Source organism: Triturus cristatus, chromosome 1_1, assembly GCF_964204655.1.
Source record: "Triturus cristatus chromosome 1_1, aTriCri1.1, whole genome shotgun sequence".
Taxonomy (NCBI): domain Eukaryota; kingdom Metazoa; phylum Chordata; class Amphibia; order Caudata; family Salamandridae; genus Triturus; species Triturus cristatus.
Window position 1 is genome coordinate 776,638,617 of NC_140579.1, and position 14,449 is coordinate 776,653,065.

The window sequence follows — 14,449 nt, forward strand, 5'->3', positions numbered from 1 at the left end:
GGGCAGTGCAGTGGTGTTCGGGCAGTGAAAGGGTTCGTGCTGGGGTGGTGTTTCAGGATTTAGGGCGGTGCAGTGGTGTTCGGGCAGTGAAGGGGGTCATGCAGGTGTGGTGTTTCAGGGTTTAGGGCAGTGCAGTGGTGTCCTGGCAGTGTGAGGAGTTGTGCACGGTCTGGTGATTTAGGGTTTAGGGCAGTGCAGTGCAGTGATGTTCGAGCAGTGTAGGGGGTCGTCCTGGGGCTGGTGTTTTAGCGCTTAGGGCAGTGCAGTGGTGTTGGGGCTTTGTAGGGGGACATGCTGGGGCTGGTGTTTTAGGGTATAGCGTAGTGCAGTGTTGTTCGGGCAGTGATAGGGGGTCGTGCTGGGGGTGGTGTTTTAGAGTTTAGGGCAGAGGTGTTCGGGCAGTGTAGGGGGTTTTGCTGGGGGTAGTGTTTCAGGGTTTAGGGCAGTGCAGTGGTGTTCAGGCAATGTAGTGGGTCTTGCTAGGGGTGGTGTTTCAGGGTTTAGGGCAGTGGTGTTCAGGCAGTGTAGGGGGTCGTGCTGGGGCTGGTGTTTCAGGGTTTAGGGCAGTTCAGTGGTGTTTCGGCAGTGTAGTGGGTCGTGCTGGGTCTGGTGTTTCAGGGTTTAGGGCAGTGCAGTAGTGTTTGGGTAGTGTAGTGGGTCATGCTGGTGCTGGTTTTTCAATGTTTAGGGCAGTGCAGTGGAGTTCAGGCAGTGTAGGGGGTCATGCTGGGGTGGTGTTTTAGGGTTTAGGGTAGTGCATTAGTGTTCAGATAGTGTAGGGGTCGTGCTGGGGCTGATGTTTTAGGGTTTAAGGCAGTGCAGTGGTGTTCGGGCAGTGTAGGGGGTCGTGCTGGGGGTGGTGTTTTAGGGTTTAGGGCAGTGGTGTTCAGGCAGTGTAGGAGGTTTTGATGGGGGTGGTGTTTCAGGGTTTAGGGCAGTGCAGTGGTGTTCGGGCAGTGTAGAGGTCGTGCTGGGTCTGGTGTTTTAGGGTTTAGGGTAGTGCCGTGGTGTTCAGGCAGTGTAGGGGGTCATGCTGGGGGTGGTGTTTTAGGGTTTAGGGCAGTGGAGTTCGGGCAGTGTAGGAGGTTTTGCTGGGGGTGGTGTTTCAGGGTTTAGGGCCGTGCAGTGGTGTTCGGGCAGTGTAGGGGGACGTGCAGGGGGTGGTGTTTCATGGTTTTGGATAGTGCAGTGGTGTTCGGGCAGTGTAGGGGGTCATGCTGGGGGTGGTGTTTCAGGGTTTAGGGCAGTGCAGTGGTTTTCTGGCAGTGTAGGGGGTTGTGCTGGGTATGGTGTTTCAGGATTTAGGGCAGTGCAGTGGTGTTCGGGCAGTGTGAGGGGTCGTGCTTGGGCTGGTGTTTTAGGGCTTAGGGCAGTGCAGTGGTGTTCGGGCAGTGTAGGGCTCATGCTGTGGGTGGTGTTTTCGGTTTTACGGTAGTGCAGTGGTGTTCAGGAACTGTAGGGGGTCGTGCTGGGGTGGTGTTTTAGGGTTTAGGGTAGTGCATTGGTGTTCAGGCAGTGTAGGGGTCGCGGTGGGGCTGATGTTTTAGGGTTTAAGGCAGTGCAGTGGTGTTCCGGCAGTGTAGGGGTCGTGCTGGGTGTAGTGTTTTAGGGTTTAGGGCAGTGCAGTGGTGTTCGGGCAGTGTAGTGGGTCTTGCTAGGGGTGGTGTTTCAGGGTTTAGGGCAGTGGTGTTCGGGCAGTTTAGGGGGTCGTGCAGGGGCTGGTGTTTCAGGGTTTAGGGCAGTGCAGTGGTGTTTGGGCAGTGTAGTGTATCGTGCTGGGGCTGGTGTTTCAGGGTTTAGGGCAGTGCAGTGGTGTTTGGGCAGTGTAGTGGGTCGTGCTGGGGCTGGTTTTTACGGGGTTTAGGGCAGTGCAGTGGTGTTCAGGCAGTGTAGGGGGTCATGCAGGGGCTAGTGTTTCAGGGTTTAGGGCAGTACAGTGGTGATCGGTCAGTGTAGGGGGACATGCTGGGGCGGAGTTTTAGGGTTTTGGGCAGTGCAGTGTTGTTCGGGCAGAGTAGTGGGTTGTGCTGGGGGTGGTGTTTCAGGGTTTAGGGCAGTAGTGTTCGGTCAGTGTAGGGGGTCTTGCTGGGGGTGGTGTATCAGGGTGTAGGGCATTGCAGTGTTATTCGGGCAGTGTAGAGGTCATGCTGGGGGTGGTGTTTCAGGGTTTAGGGCAGTGCAGTGGTATTTGGGTAGTGTAGGGGGTCGTGCAGGGGTGTGGTGTTTCAGGGTTTAGGGCAGTGCAGTGGTGTTCGGGCAGTGTAGTGGGACTTGCTAGGGGTGGTGTTTCAGGGTTTAGGGCAGTGGTGTTCGTGCAGTGTAGGGGGTCGTGCTGGGGCTGGTGTTTCAGGGTTTAGGGCAGTGCAGTGGTGTTTGGGCAGTGTAGTGTATCGTGCTGGGGCTGGTGTTTCAGGGTTTAGGGCAGTGCAGTGGTGTTTGGGCAGTGTAGTGGGTCGTGCTGGGGCTGGTTTTTACGGGGTTTAGGGCAGTGCAGTGTTGTTCAGGCAGTGTAGGGGGTCATGCAGGGGCTAGTGTTTCAGGGTTTAGGGCAGTACAGTGGTGATCGGTCAGTGTAGGGGGACATGCTGGGGTGGTGTTTTAGGGTTTTGGGCAGTGCAGTGGTGTTCGGGCAGAGTAGTGGGTTGTGCTGGGGGTGGTGTTTCAGGGTTTAGGGCAGTGGTGTTCGGTCAGTGTAGGGGGTCTTGCTGGGGGTGGTGTATCAGGGTTTAGGGCATTGCAGTGTTATTCGGGCATTGTAGAGGTCATGCTGGGGGTGGTGTTGCAGGGTTTAGGGCAGTGCAGTGGTATTTGGGTAGTGTAGGGGGTCATGCAGGGGTGTGGTGTTTCAGGGTTTAGGGCAGTGCAGTGGTGTTCGGGCAGTGAAAGGGTTCGTGCTGGGGTGGTGTTTCAGGATTTAGGGCGGTGCAGTGGTGTTCGGGCAGTGAAGGGGGTCATGCAGGTGTGGTGTTTCAGGGTTTAGGGCAGTGCAGTGGTGTTCTGGCAGTGTGAGGAGTTGTGCACGGTCTGGTGATTTAGGGTTTAGGGCAGTGCAGTGCAGTGATGTTCGAGCAGTGTAGGGGGTCGTCCTGGGGCTGGTGTTTTAGCGCTTAGGGCAGTGCAGTGGTGTTGGGGCTTTGTAGGGGGACATGCTGGGGCTGGTGTTTTAGGGTATAGCGTAGTGCAGTGTTGTTCGGGCAGTGATAGGGGGTCGTGCTGGGGGTGGTGTTTTAGAGTTTAGGGCAGAGGTGTTCGGGCAGTGTAGGGGGTTTTGCTGGGGGTAGTGTTTCAGGGTTTAGGGCAGTGCAGTGGTGTTCAGGCAATGTAGTGGGTCTTGCTAGGGGTGGTGTTTCAGGGTTTAGGGCAGTGGTGTTCAGGCAGTGTAGGGGGTCGTGCTGGGGCTGGTGTTTCAGGGTTTAGGGCAGTTCAGTGGTGTTTCGGCAGTGTAGTGGGTCGTGCTGGGTCTGGTGTTTCAGGGTTTAGGGCAGTGCAGTAGTGTTTGGGTAGTGTAGTGGGTCATGCTGGTGCTGGTTTTTCAATGTTTAGGGCAGTGCAGTGGAGTTCAGGCAGTGTAGGGGGTCATGCTGGGGTGGTGTTTTAGGGTTTAGGGTAGTGCATTAGTGTTCAGATAGTGTAGGGGTCGTGCTGGGGCTGATGTTTTAGGGTTTAAGGCAGTGCAGTGGTGTTCGGGCAGTGTAGGGGGTCGTGCTGGGGGTGGTGTTTTAGGGTTTAGGGCAGTGGTGTTCAGGCAGTGTAGGAGGTTTTGATGGGGGTGGTGTTTCAGGGTTTAGGGCAGTGCAGTGGTGTTCGGGCAGTGTAGAGGTCGTGCTGGGTCTGGTGTTTTAGGGTTTAGGGTAGTGCCGTGGTGTTCAGGCAGTGTAGGGGGTCATGCTGGGGGTGGTGTTTTAGGGTTTAGGGCAGTGGAGTTCGGGCAGTGTAGGAGGTTTTGCTGGGGGTGGTGTTTCAGGGTTTAGGGCCGTGCAGTGGTGTTCGGGCAGTGTAGGGGGACGTGCAGGGGGTGGTGTTTCATGGTTTTGGATAGTGCAGTGGTGTTCGGGCAGTGTAGGGGGTCATGCTGGGGGTGGTGTTTCAGGGTTTAGGGCAGTGCAGTGGTTTTCTGGCAGTGTAGGGGGTTGTGCTGGGTATGGTGTTTCAGGATTTAGGGCAGTGCAGTGGTGTTCGGGCAGTGTGAGGGGTCGTGCTTGGGCTGGTGTTTTAGGGCTTAGGGCAGTGCAGTGGTGTTCGGGCAGTGTAGGGCTCATGCTGTGGGTGGTGTTTTCGGTTTTACGGTAGTGCAGTGGTGTTCAGGAACTGTAGGGGGTCGTGCTGGGGTGGTGTTTTAGGGTTTAGGGTAGTGCATTGGTGTTCAGGCAGTGTAGGGGTCGCGGTGGGGCTGATGTTTTAGGGTTTAAGGCAGTGCAGTGGTGTTCCGGCAGTGTAGGGGTCGTGCTGGGTGTAGTGTTTTAGGGTTTAGGGCAGTGCAGTGGTGTTCGGGCAGTGTAGTGGGTCTTGCTAGGGGTGGTGTTTCAGGGTTTAGGGCAGTGGTGTTCGGGCAGTGTAGGGGGTCGTGCAGGGGCTGGTGTTTCAGGGTTTAGGGCAGTGCAGTGGTGTTTGGGCAGTGTAGTGTATCGTGCTGGGGCTGGTGTTTCAGGGTTTAGGGCAGTGCAGTGGTGTTTGGGCAGTGTAGTTGGTCGTGCTGGGGCTGGTTTTTACGGGGTTTAGGGCAGTGCAGTGGTGTTCAGGCAGTGTAGGGGGTCATGCAGGGGCTAGTGTTTCAGGGTTTAGGGCAGTACAGTGGTGATCGGTCAGTGTAGGGGGACATGCTGGGGCGGAGTTTTAGGGTTTTGGGCAGTGCAGTGTTGTTCGGGCAGAGTAGTGGGTTGTGCTGGGGGTGGTGTTTCAGGGTTTAGGGCAGTAGTGTTCGGTCAGTGTAGGGGGTCTTGCTGGGGGTGGTGTATCAGGGTGTAGGGCATTGCAGTGTTATTCGGGCAGTGTAGAGGTCATGCTGGGGGTGGTGTTTCAGGGTTTAGGGCAGTGCAGTGGTATTTGGGTAGTGTAGGGGGTCGTGCAGGGGTGTGGTGTTTCAGGGTTTAGGGCAGTGCAGTGGTGTTCAGGCAGTGAAAGGGTTCGTGCTGGGGTGGTGTTTCAGGATTTAGGGCAGTGCAGTTGTGTTCTGGCAGTGAAGGGGGTCATGCAGGTGTGGTGTTTCTGGGTTTAGGGCAGTGCAGTGGTGTCCTGGCAGTGTGAGGAGTTGTGCACGGTCTGGTGTTTTAGGGTTTAGGGCAGTGCAGTGATGTTCGAGCAGTGTAGGGGGTCGTGCTGGGGCTGGTGTTTTAGCGCTTAGGGCAGTGCAGTGGTGTTGGGGCTTTGTAGAGGGACATGCTGGGGCTGGTGTTTTAGGGTATAGGGTAGTGCAGTGTTGTTCGGGCAGTGATAGGGGGTCGTGCTGGGGGTGGTGTTTTAGAGTTTAGGGCAGAGGTGTTCGGGCAGTGTAGGGGGTTTTGCTGGGGGTACTGTTTCAGGGTTTAGGGCAGTGCAGTGGTGTTCAGGCAGTGTAGGGGTTCTTGCTGGGGGTGGTGTTTCAGGGTTTAGGGCAGTGCAGTGGTGTTCGGGCAGTGAAGAGGGTTGTGTAGGGGCTGGTGTTTCAGGGCTTAGGGCAGTGCAGTGGTGTTCAGGCAGTGACAGGGGTCGTGCTGGGGCTGGTGTTTCAGGGTTTAGGGCAGGGCTTAGGGCAGTGCACTGGTGTTCGGGCAGTGTCAGGGGTCGTGCTGGGTCTGGTGTTTCAGGGTTTAGGGCAGTGCAGTGGTGTTCTGGCAGTGTAGGGGGTAATGCTGGGGCTAGTGTTTCAGGGTTTAGGGCAGTGCAGTGGTGTTCGGGCAGTATAGGGGGTCGTGCTTGTGCTAGTGTTTCAGGGTTTTGGGCCTTGCAGTGGTGTTCGGGCAGTTTAGGGGGACATGCTGTGGTGGTGTTTTAGGGTTTTGGGCAGTGCAGTGGTTTTCGGGCACAGTAGTCCGTTGTGCTGGGGGTGGTGTTTCAGGGTTTAGGGCAGAGCAGTGGTGTTCGGGCAGTGTAGGGGGTCGTGCTGGGGTTGGTGGCTCAGGGTTTAGGGCAGTGCAGTGGTGTTCGGGCAGTGTAGGGGGTCTTGCAGGGGGTGGTGTTACAATGTTTAGGGCAGTGGTATTTGGGCAGTGTAGGGGGTCTTGCTGGGGGTGGTGGTTCAGGGTTTAGGGCAGTGGTGTTCGGGCAGTGTAGGGGGTCTTGCTGGGGGTTGTGTTTCAGGGTTTAGGGCAGTGCAGTGGTGTTCGGGCAGTGTAGAGGGTCGTGCTGGGTGTGGTGTTTCAGGGTTTAGGGCAGTGCAGTGGTGTTCAGGCAGTGAATGGGGTTGTGACGTTTCAGGGTTTAGGGCAGTGCAGTGGTGTTTTGGCAGTGTAGTGGGTCATGCTGGGTGTGGTGTTTCGGGGTTTAGGGCAGTGCAGTGGTGTTCGGGCAGTGAATGGGGTGGTCCTGGGGGTGGTGTTTCAGGTCTTAGGGCAGTGCAGTGGTGTTCAGGCAGTGAATGGGGTCGTGCAGTGTGTGGTGTTTCAGGGTTTTGGAGACAAGATGTTGAAGTTCTACGCTTTTTTGTACATTGGATGAATAACAATTGTTCAGGCTTGTCTTTTACAATTACGACTGACGACAATTCCATTGCCTTCCTAGACTTGACAATTTTTCATTCTGAGGGAGAGTTACTTACACGTCTGTACTGTAAACCTACAGAGCGGAATACACTTCTGAACTACACCAGCAAACACCCTAGGGCCTTTAGGGACTCATTGCCCTATTCCCAATTTCTCAGAATCAGGAGAAACTGTTCCTGTAAGGCAGATTATTTTAGAGAAGCAACCTACCTTTCCTCTAAACTGAAAGCTAGAGGTTACCCAAAAAGAATTGCAAAAAATGCTTCAAAGCGTGCTTGGTACTGCCCCAGAGAAATCTTGCTGACCCCTAAACCCAAAGATGAGATGCAAAGAATTGCATGTGTCACAACATTCTCTCCAGTGTCAAATAAATTGAGGAAGATGATCCTACATCATTGGCCCATTTTGAATGTAGGAAGTCTAAATATAGATAAACCCTTGTTTGCATTCAAAAAGAATAAAAACTTGAAGGATCACCTGATCCGAGCCTCTCTACCTGTCTCTACAAATGCTTCTACTCTTGATGCTGTCTGGGGTCTTTCCCCCATCATCGGACATTTCAAATGTAGTGGTTGTAATGTTTGTGTATTTACTGTTGAGGGCAAAAGCTTTACTTTTAAGGACATCACAGTACACAGCCAATCATTTTCTAACTGTAATACAGCGAATGTGATTTATCTCATCCATTGCCCATGTCAGAAAATTTATGTTGGCCAAACTACAAAAAGGGTTAAAACCAGGATCTGCCAACACAGAAGCCGCATCCGCTGCAGGACACCAAATGCGCCTCTCGTTGACCATTTCTCTGAGGCCAATCACAATGAGGACGACATCCGTTGGACACTTCTTAAAGTCTTGAAATTACCCCAACGCGGTGGTAATATGGCTCAGTTGCTGAACAAAGAGAAACTAAAATCCATCATTTTCTTTGACTCAATACGAAATGGCCTGAATAGAACAGAGGACTGGACAACGTTGCTCTAAGTACCACAATGAAAAAGTGAAAGAAAGCCCTACAGTTCCTTTACCAACATCCTCAAGGAACTGTGTCCCTTTTCTTGCACTACCTTGAACTTGATAATATGTACATTCAGCTCTACAGAACATTGTTTCTTGTACCACCCCAATTGCTAACATGTACAGAACTGTGCTACTCCCAATCACCATTTTGTCACTTATTGTAAGGATGTAATTTCATGTTCTCGTCTCCTCCTTACTCCTTAATCCATTGCCTGAATGTCGCTTTTTTTGCCTTTTTCAAGTTTTAATCATTTGTCATGGTTCCATCAATTTTTACTAGCATAATATACATGTTTTACACCGGTACCTTGCAAATTATCTATGCCTATTTCCCTTAACTAACAAGCACGACCACCTCCTTCGCCCACCTTACCCTCACGGTATTTCACTACGCTTTCCCTGCACTTGCCCAAGCTTTACTGTAATACAGTTACCCAACCAACGATGGCCCCCATACTGGCCTCAGGGTGTCAACACAATTCCCCAATCCAAAATGGCCCCCGCACTTGCGCCAACATTCTGACTGTATGCACAGTCCTTCTTCTATGCCCACTCAATCTCGTGGTCTCGTTATAGACAGCGTCCACTAGCTCAATTCCCGACCAAGGCTATCTTCCCTTAACCTCTACAGTCCGGACGACCACCCGTTCCGGCGCATCGAGACTCTCTTGAGGTAAGCCCGCTACTACTGTGGCAACTGTAGGCAATTTCCCAACCCTGCCTATCACCCCCCCTAACGAATTTCCGTCTCCCACAGCTCTGACTTAATACCGGTAGCCATCGTTGCTGCCTTCCATCCCGTTCACTGTATGCAGAAGCCTTCTCTGCTTTGAATCCATCCTGGTTATTTTACCTTCCTGACGTGACCACCAGCGGCGCCTCCTCCTCCCCCCAAGGTATTGACACCTCCATTTCTTTTCACCCGGGGCATAAGCCCAAAACCATTTAGTTGGCCAACCCTTCTTCTTTCCTCATTTTAAAGGCATATCCATGCAAAACCAATACCTCCACCTTTCCATCTGATGGTCATTCGAAGATCGATTACCAGTGTTCACGCCTAGCGCCAACACGACGACGCCTCGTACTCTACTATCTTACTGAAGGTCAGCTACCAACGATCACCTTCACCACAACTCCTCGCACTCAAAAGATCCGGCACTCAAAAGATCCGCCACTCTTAATCACTATAAATGTCCGGCAAGCAATCTACTAGTACGCCGTCACCCTCTTCACCCCCTCACAAATGCTGCCGTTTTAGTCTGAATAAATTCACAGGACCGTCCAAATATGGCTTAACTCCCACTGGCGATTTTCACTTGTCAATGGCCAGCACAACGGTTCGTTCTATCCGCGCTAAAGCCATCGCCATTGGCTCACTTATGTTCACAAAGTCCCTTGTCTTGCTCACTGTTGCTGCTTCATTAATCAACATTCAGTGCATGAATCACATTTCTACGTTCCCATTCATCCTAGGACCTCACAGTTGTTTTTGTATATTGCCTTAGAACGCTGACATGCTTCCTTTTCTTATTGTAACGGTAGACTATGTTTTCTTGTCTCCTTCTTCTTCCTTGTTCATTCCAACAGGCGTATAACTCATATAGGGCAACTTTTAATTTGTAGTCCTGAGGATGATCCCACTGTATTAGGAGCTAGGGATCGAAACGTCGACTTTCCTAAACAGTTCCACAACCTATCCACTGTGAAAAATGTATTGTGGTTTCTGTTGGTCTGAGCTTACTTGAGTTCTGTATTGTATTGTAAGCCTCCGTATTTGCTCCCAAGTTGTTTGCCTGTTATTCTTTTCTTCTTTTCATTTCCTTGTTAAAAACTCGGTACAGGATTGTGCCCTTTTATCATTGCTTTCGTGCTTCTTTATCTCGTTTACAACCTTTTGTAATTTTCTAAATAAATGTTCCTCTGTCCGGCTGGACATTGGAAGAACGTGCATAGTTCTTATCTAAGTCTATGTTAACATAGTTACATCATTTATGTTTAAGCTAAGGACCTTTGTTCTTTAAAAATAGTTTCAGGGTTTTGGGCAGTGCAGTGTTGTTCGGGCAGTGTGAGGGGTTGTGCTCTAGCTGGTGTTTTAGGGTTTAGGGTAGTGCAGTGGTGTTCGGGCAGTGTAGGGGGTAGTCCTGGGGGTGGTGTTTTAGGGTTTAGGACAGTACAGTGGTGTTCGGGTAGTATAGGGGGTCGTGCTGGGGATGGTGTTTTAGGGTTTAGGGCAGTGGTGTTCGGGCAGTGTAGGGGGTCATGCTGCGGGAGGTGTTTTAGGGTTTAGGGTAGTGCAGTGGTGTTCGAGTAGTATAGGCGGTCGTGCTGGGGCTGGTGTTTTTGGGCTTAGTGCAGTGGTGTTCGGGCAGTGTAGGGGGTCGTGTTGGGGCTGGTGTTTTAAGGTTTAGGGTAGTGCAGTTGTGTTCGGGCAGTGTAGGGGGTCTTGCTTGCTGGGGGTGGTGTTTCAGGGTTTAGGGCAGTGGGGTTCGGGCAGTGTAGGGGTTTGCTAGGGGTGGTGTTTCAGGGTTTAGGGCAGTGCAGTGGTGTTCGGGCAGTGTAGGGGTTCATGCTGGGGGTGGTGTTTCAGGTTTAGGGCATTGCAGTGGTGTTCGGGCAGTGTAGGGGCCATGCTGGGGGTGGAGTTTCAGTGTTTAGGGCTGTGCAGTGGTGTTCGGGCAGTGTAGGGGGTCATGCTTGGGGTGGTGTTTCAGGGTTTAGGGCAGTGCAGTGGTGTTCGGGCAGTGTAGGGGGTCGTGCTGGGGTGGTGTTTTAGGGTTTAGGGCTTTGCAGTGGTTTTCGGGCAGTGTAGGGGGTCGTGCGGGGCTGGTGTTTCAGGGTTTAGGGCAGTGCAGTGGTGTTTGGGCAGTGTAGGGGGTCATGTGGGGGCTGGTGTTTCAAGGTTTAGGGCAGTACAGTGGTGTTTGGGCAGTGTAGGGGGTTGTGTGGGGGCTGGTGTTTCAGGGTTTTGGGCAGTGCAGTGGTGTTTGGGCAGTGTAGGGGGTTGTGCTGGTGCTGGTGTTTTAGGGTTTAGGGCAGTGCAGTGGTGTTCGGGCAGTGTAGGGGGTCGTGCTGGGGCTGGTGTTTCAGGGTTTATGGCAGTGCAGTGGTGTTCAGGCAGTGTAGGGGGTCGTGTTGGGGCTGGTGTTTTAAGGTTTAGGGTAGTGCAGTTGTGTTCGGGCAGTGTAGGGGGTCATGCTGGGGGTGGTGTTTTAGGGTTTAGGGTAGTGCAGTTGTGTTCGGGCAGTGTAGGGGGTCTTGCTGGGGGTGGTGTTTCAGGGTTTAGGGCAGTGGGGTTCGGGCAGTGTAGGGGGTCTTGCTAGGGGTGGTGTTTCAGGGTTTAGGGCAGTGCAGTGGTGTTCGGGCAGTGTAGGGGTTCTTGCTGGGGGTGGTGTTTCAGGGTTTAGGGCATTGCAGTGGTGTTCGGGCAGTGTAGGGGCCATGCTGGGGGTGGAGTTTCAGTGTTTAGGGCTGTGCAGTGGTGTTCGGGCAGAGTAGGGGGTCATGCTTGGGGTGGTGTTTCAGGGTTTAGGGCAGTGGGGTTCGGGCAGTGTAGGGGGTCGTGCTGGTGCTGGTGTTTTAGGGTTTAGGGCAGTGCAGTGGTGTTTGGGCAGTGTAGGGGGTCGTGCTGGGGCTGGTGTTTCAGGGTTTAGGGCAGTGCAGTGGTGTTCAGGCAGTGTAGGGGGTCGTGTTGGGGCTGGTGTTTTAAGGTTTAGGGTAGTGCAGTTGTGTTCGGGCAGTGTAGGGGGTCATGCTGGGGGTGGTGTTTTAGGGTTTAGGGTAGTGCAGTTGTGTTCGGGCAGTGTAGGGGGTCTTGCTGGGGGTGGTGTTTTAGGGTTTAGGGCAGTGGGGTTCGGGCAGTGTAGGGGGTCTTGCTAGGGGTGGTGTTTCAGGGTTTAGGGCAGTGGGGTTCGGGCAGTGTAGGGGGTCGTGCTGGTGCTGGTGTTTTAGGGTTTAGGGCAGTGCAGTGGTGTTCGGGCAGTGTAGGGGGTCGTGCTGGGGCTGGTGTTTCAGGGTTTAGGGCAGTGCAGTTGTGTTCAGGCAGTGTAGGGGGTCGTGTTGGGGCTGGTGTTTTAAGGTTTAGGGTAGTGCAGTTGTGTTCGGGCAGTGTAGGGGGTCATGCTGGGGGTGGTGTTTTAGGGTTTAGGGTAGTGCAGTTGTGTTCGGGCAGTGTAGGGGGTCTTGCTGGGGGTTGTGTTTCAGAGTTTAGGGCAGTGGGGTTTGGGCAGTGTAGGGGGTCTTGCTAGGGGTGGTGTTTCAGGGTTTAGGGCAGTGCAGTGGTGTTCGAGCAGTGTAGGGGTTCTTGCTGGGGTGGTGTTTCAGGGTTTAGGGCATTGCAGTGGTGTTCGGGCAGTGTAGGGGCCATGCTGGGGGTGGAGTTTCAGTGTTTAGGGCTGTGCAGTGGTGTACGGGCAGTGTAGGGGGTCATGCTTGGGGTGGTGTTTCAGGGTTTAGGGCAGTGCAGTGGTGTTCGGGCAGTGTAGAGGGTCGTGCTGGGGTGGTGTTTTAGGGTTTAGGGCTTTGCAGTGGTTTTCGGGCAGTGTAGGGGGTCGTGCGGGGCTGGTGTTTCAGGGTTTAGGGCAGTGCAGTGGTGTTCGGGCAGTGTAGGGGGTCGTGCGGGGGCTGGTGTTTCAAGGTTTAGGGCAGTACAGTGGTGTTTGGGCAGTGTAGGGGGTTGTGTGGGGGCTGGTGTTTCAGGGTTTTGGGCAGTACAGTGGTGTTTGGGCAGTGTAGGGGGTCGTGCTGGTGCTGGTGTTTTAGGGTTTAGGGCAGTGCAGTGGTGTTCAGGCAGTGTAGGGGGTCGTGCTGGGGCTGGTGTTTCAGGGTTTAGGGCAGTGAAGTTGTGTTCAGGTAGTGTAAGGGGTCGTGCTGGGCCTAGTGTTTTAGGGTTTAGGACAGTGCAGTGGTGTTCAGGCAGTGTAGGGAATCGTGCTGGGGTGGTATTTCAGGGTTTAGGGCAGTGCAGTGGTGTTCGGGCAGTGTAGGGGATCTTGCAGGGGGTGGTGTTTCAGGGTTTAGGGCAGTGGTTTTCGGGCAGTGTAGGGGGTCTTGCTGGGGCTGGTGTTTCAGGGTTTAGGGCAGTGGTGTTCGGGCAGTGTAGGGGGACTTCCTGGGGGTGGTGCTTCAGGGTTTAGGGCAGTTCAGTGGTGTTCGTGCAGTGTAGGGGGTCGTGCTGGGACTGTTGTTTCAGGGTTTAGCACAGTACAGTGGTGTTCGGGCAGGGTAGGGGGTTGTGTTGGGGCTTGTGTTTTAGGATTTAGGGCAGTGCAGTGGTGTTCGGGCAGTGTAGGTTGTAGTGCTGGGGCTGGTGTTTAAGGGTTTACGCCAGTGCAGTGGTGTTGGGACAAAGTAGGGGGTTGTGCTAGGGCTCGTGTTTCAGGGTTTTAGGGAAGTGCAGTGGTGTTCAGGCAGTGTAGGGGGTCGTGCTGGGGCTGGTGTTTTAGGGTTTTGGGCAGTGCAGTGGTTTTCGGGCACAATAGTGGGTTGTGCTGGGGTTGGTGTTTCAGGGTTTAGGGCAGAGCAGTGGTGTTCAGGCAGTGTAGAGGGTCATGCTGGGGGTGGTGTTTCAGGGTTTAGGGCATTGCAGTGGTGTTCGGGCAGTGTAGGGGTCGTGCTGGGTTTGGTGTTTCAGGGTTTAGGTCAGTGCAGTGGTGTTCAGGCAGTAAATGGGGTCGTGGTGTTTCAGGGTTTAGGGCAGTGCAGTGGTGTTTGGGCAGTGTAGAGGGTTGTGCTGGGTGTGGTGTTTCAGGGTTTAGGGCAGTGCAGTGGTGTTCAGGCAGTGAATGGGGTGGTCCTGGGGGATGTGTTTCAGGTTTTAGGGCAGTGCAGTGGTGTTCACGCAGTGAATGGGATTGTGCAGGGTGTGGTGTTTCAGGGTTTAGGGCAGTGCAGTGGTGTTTGGGCAGTGTGAGGGGTCGTGCTCTTGCTGGTGTTTTAGGGTTTAGGGCAGTGCAGTGGTGTTCGGGTAGTATAGGGTGTCGTGCTGGGGGTGGTGTTTTAGGGTTTAGGGCAGTGGTGTTCCGGCAGTGTAGGGGGTCATGCTGCGTGTGGTGTTTTAGGGTTTAGGGTAGTGCAGTGGTGTTCGGGTAGTATAGGGGGTCGTGCTGGGGCTGGTGTTTTCGAGCATAGTGCAGTGGTGTTCAGGCAGTGTAGGGGGTCGTGTTGGGGCTGGTTTTTTAAGGTTTAGGGTAGTGCAGTTGTGTTCGGGCAGTGTAGGGGGTCGTGCTGGGGTGGTGTTTTAGGGTTTCGGTAGTGCAGTGCTGTTCGGGTAGTATAGGGGGTCGTGCTGGGGGTGGAGTTTTAGGGTTTAGGGCAGTGGTGTTCGGGCAGTGTAGAGGGTCTTGCTATGGGTGGTGTTTCAGGGTTTAGGGCAGTGGTGTTCGGGCAATGTAGAGGGTCTTGCTGGGGGTGGTGTTTCAGGGTTTAGGGCAGTGCAGTGGTGTCCGGGCAGTGTAGGGGTTCTTGCTGGGGGTGGTGTTAAAGGGTTTAGGGCATTGCAGTAGTGTTCGGGCAGTGTAGGGGGTCGTGCTGGGGGTGGAGTTTCAGTCTTTAGGGCAGTGCAGTGGTGTTCGGGCAGTGTAGGGGGTCGTGTTGGGGCTGGTTTTTTAAGGTTTAGGGTAGTGCAGTTGTGTTCGGGCAGTGTAGGGGGTCGTGCTGGGGGTGGTGTTTTAGGGTTTTGGGTAGTGCAGTGCTGTTCGGGTAGTATAGGGGGTCGTGCTGGGGGTGGAGTTTTAGGGTTTAGGGCAGTGGTGTTC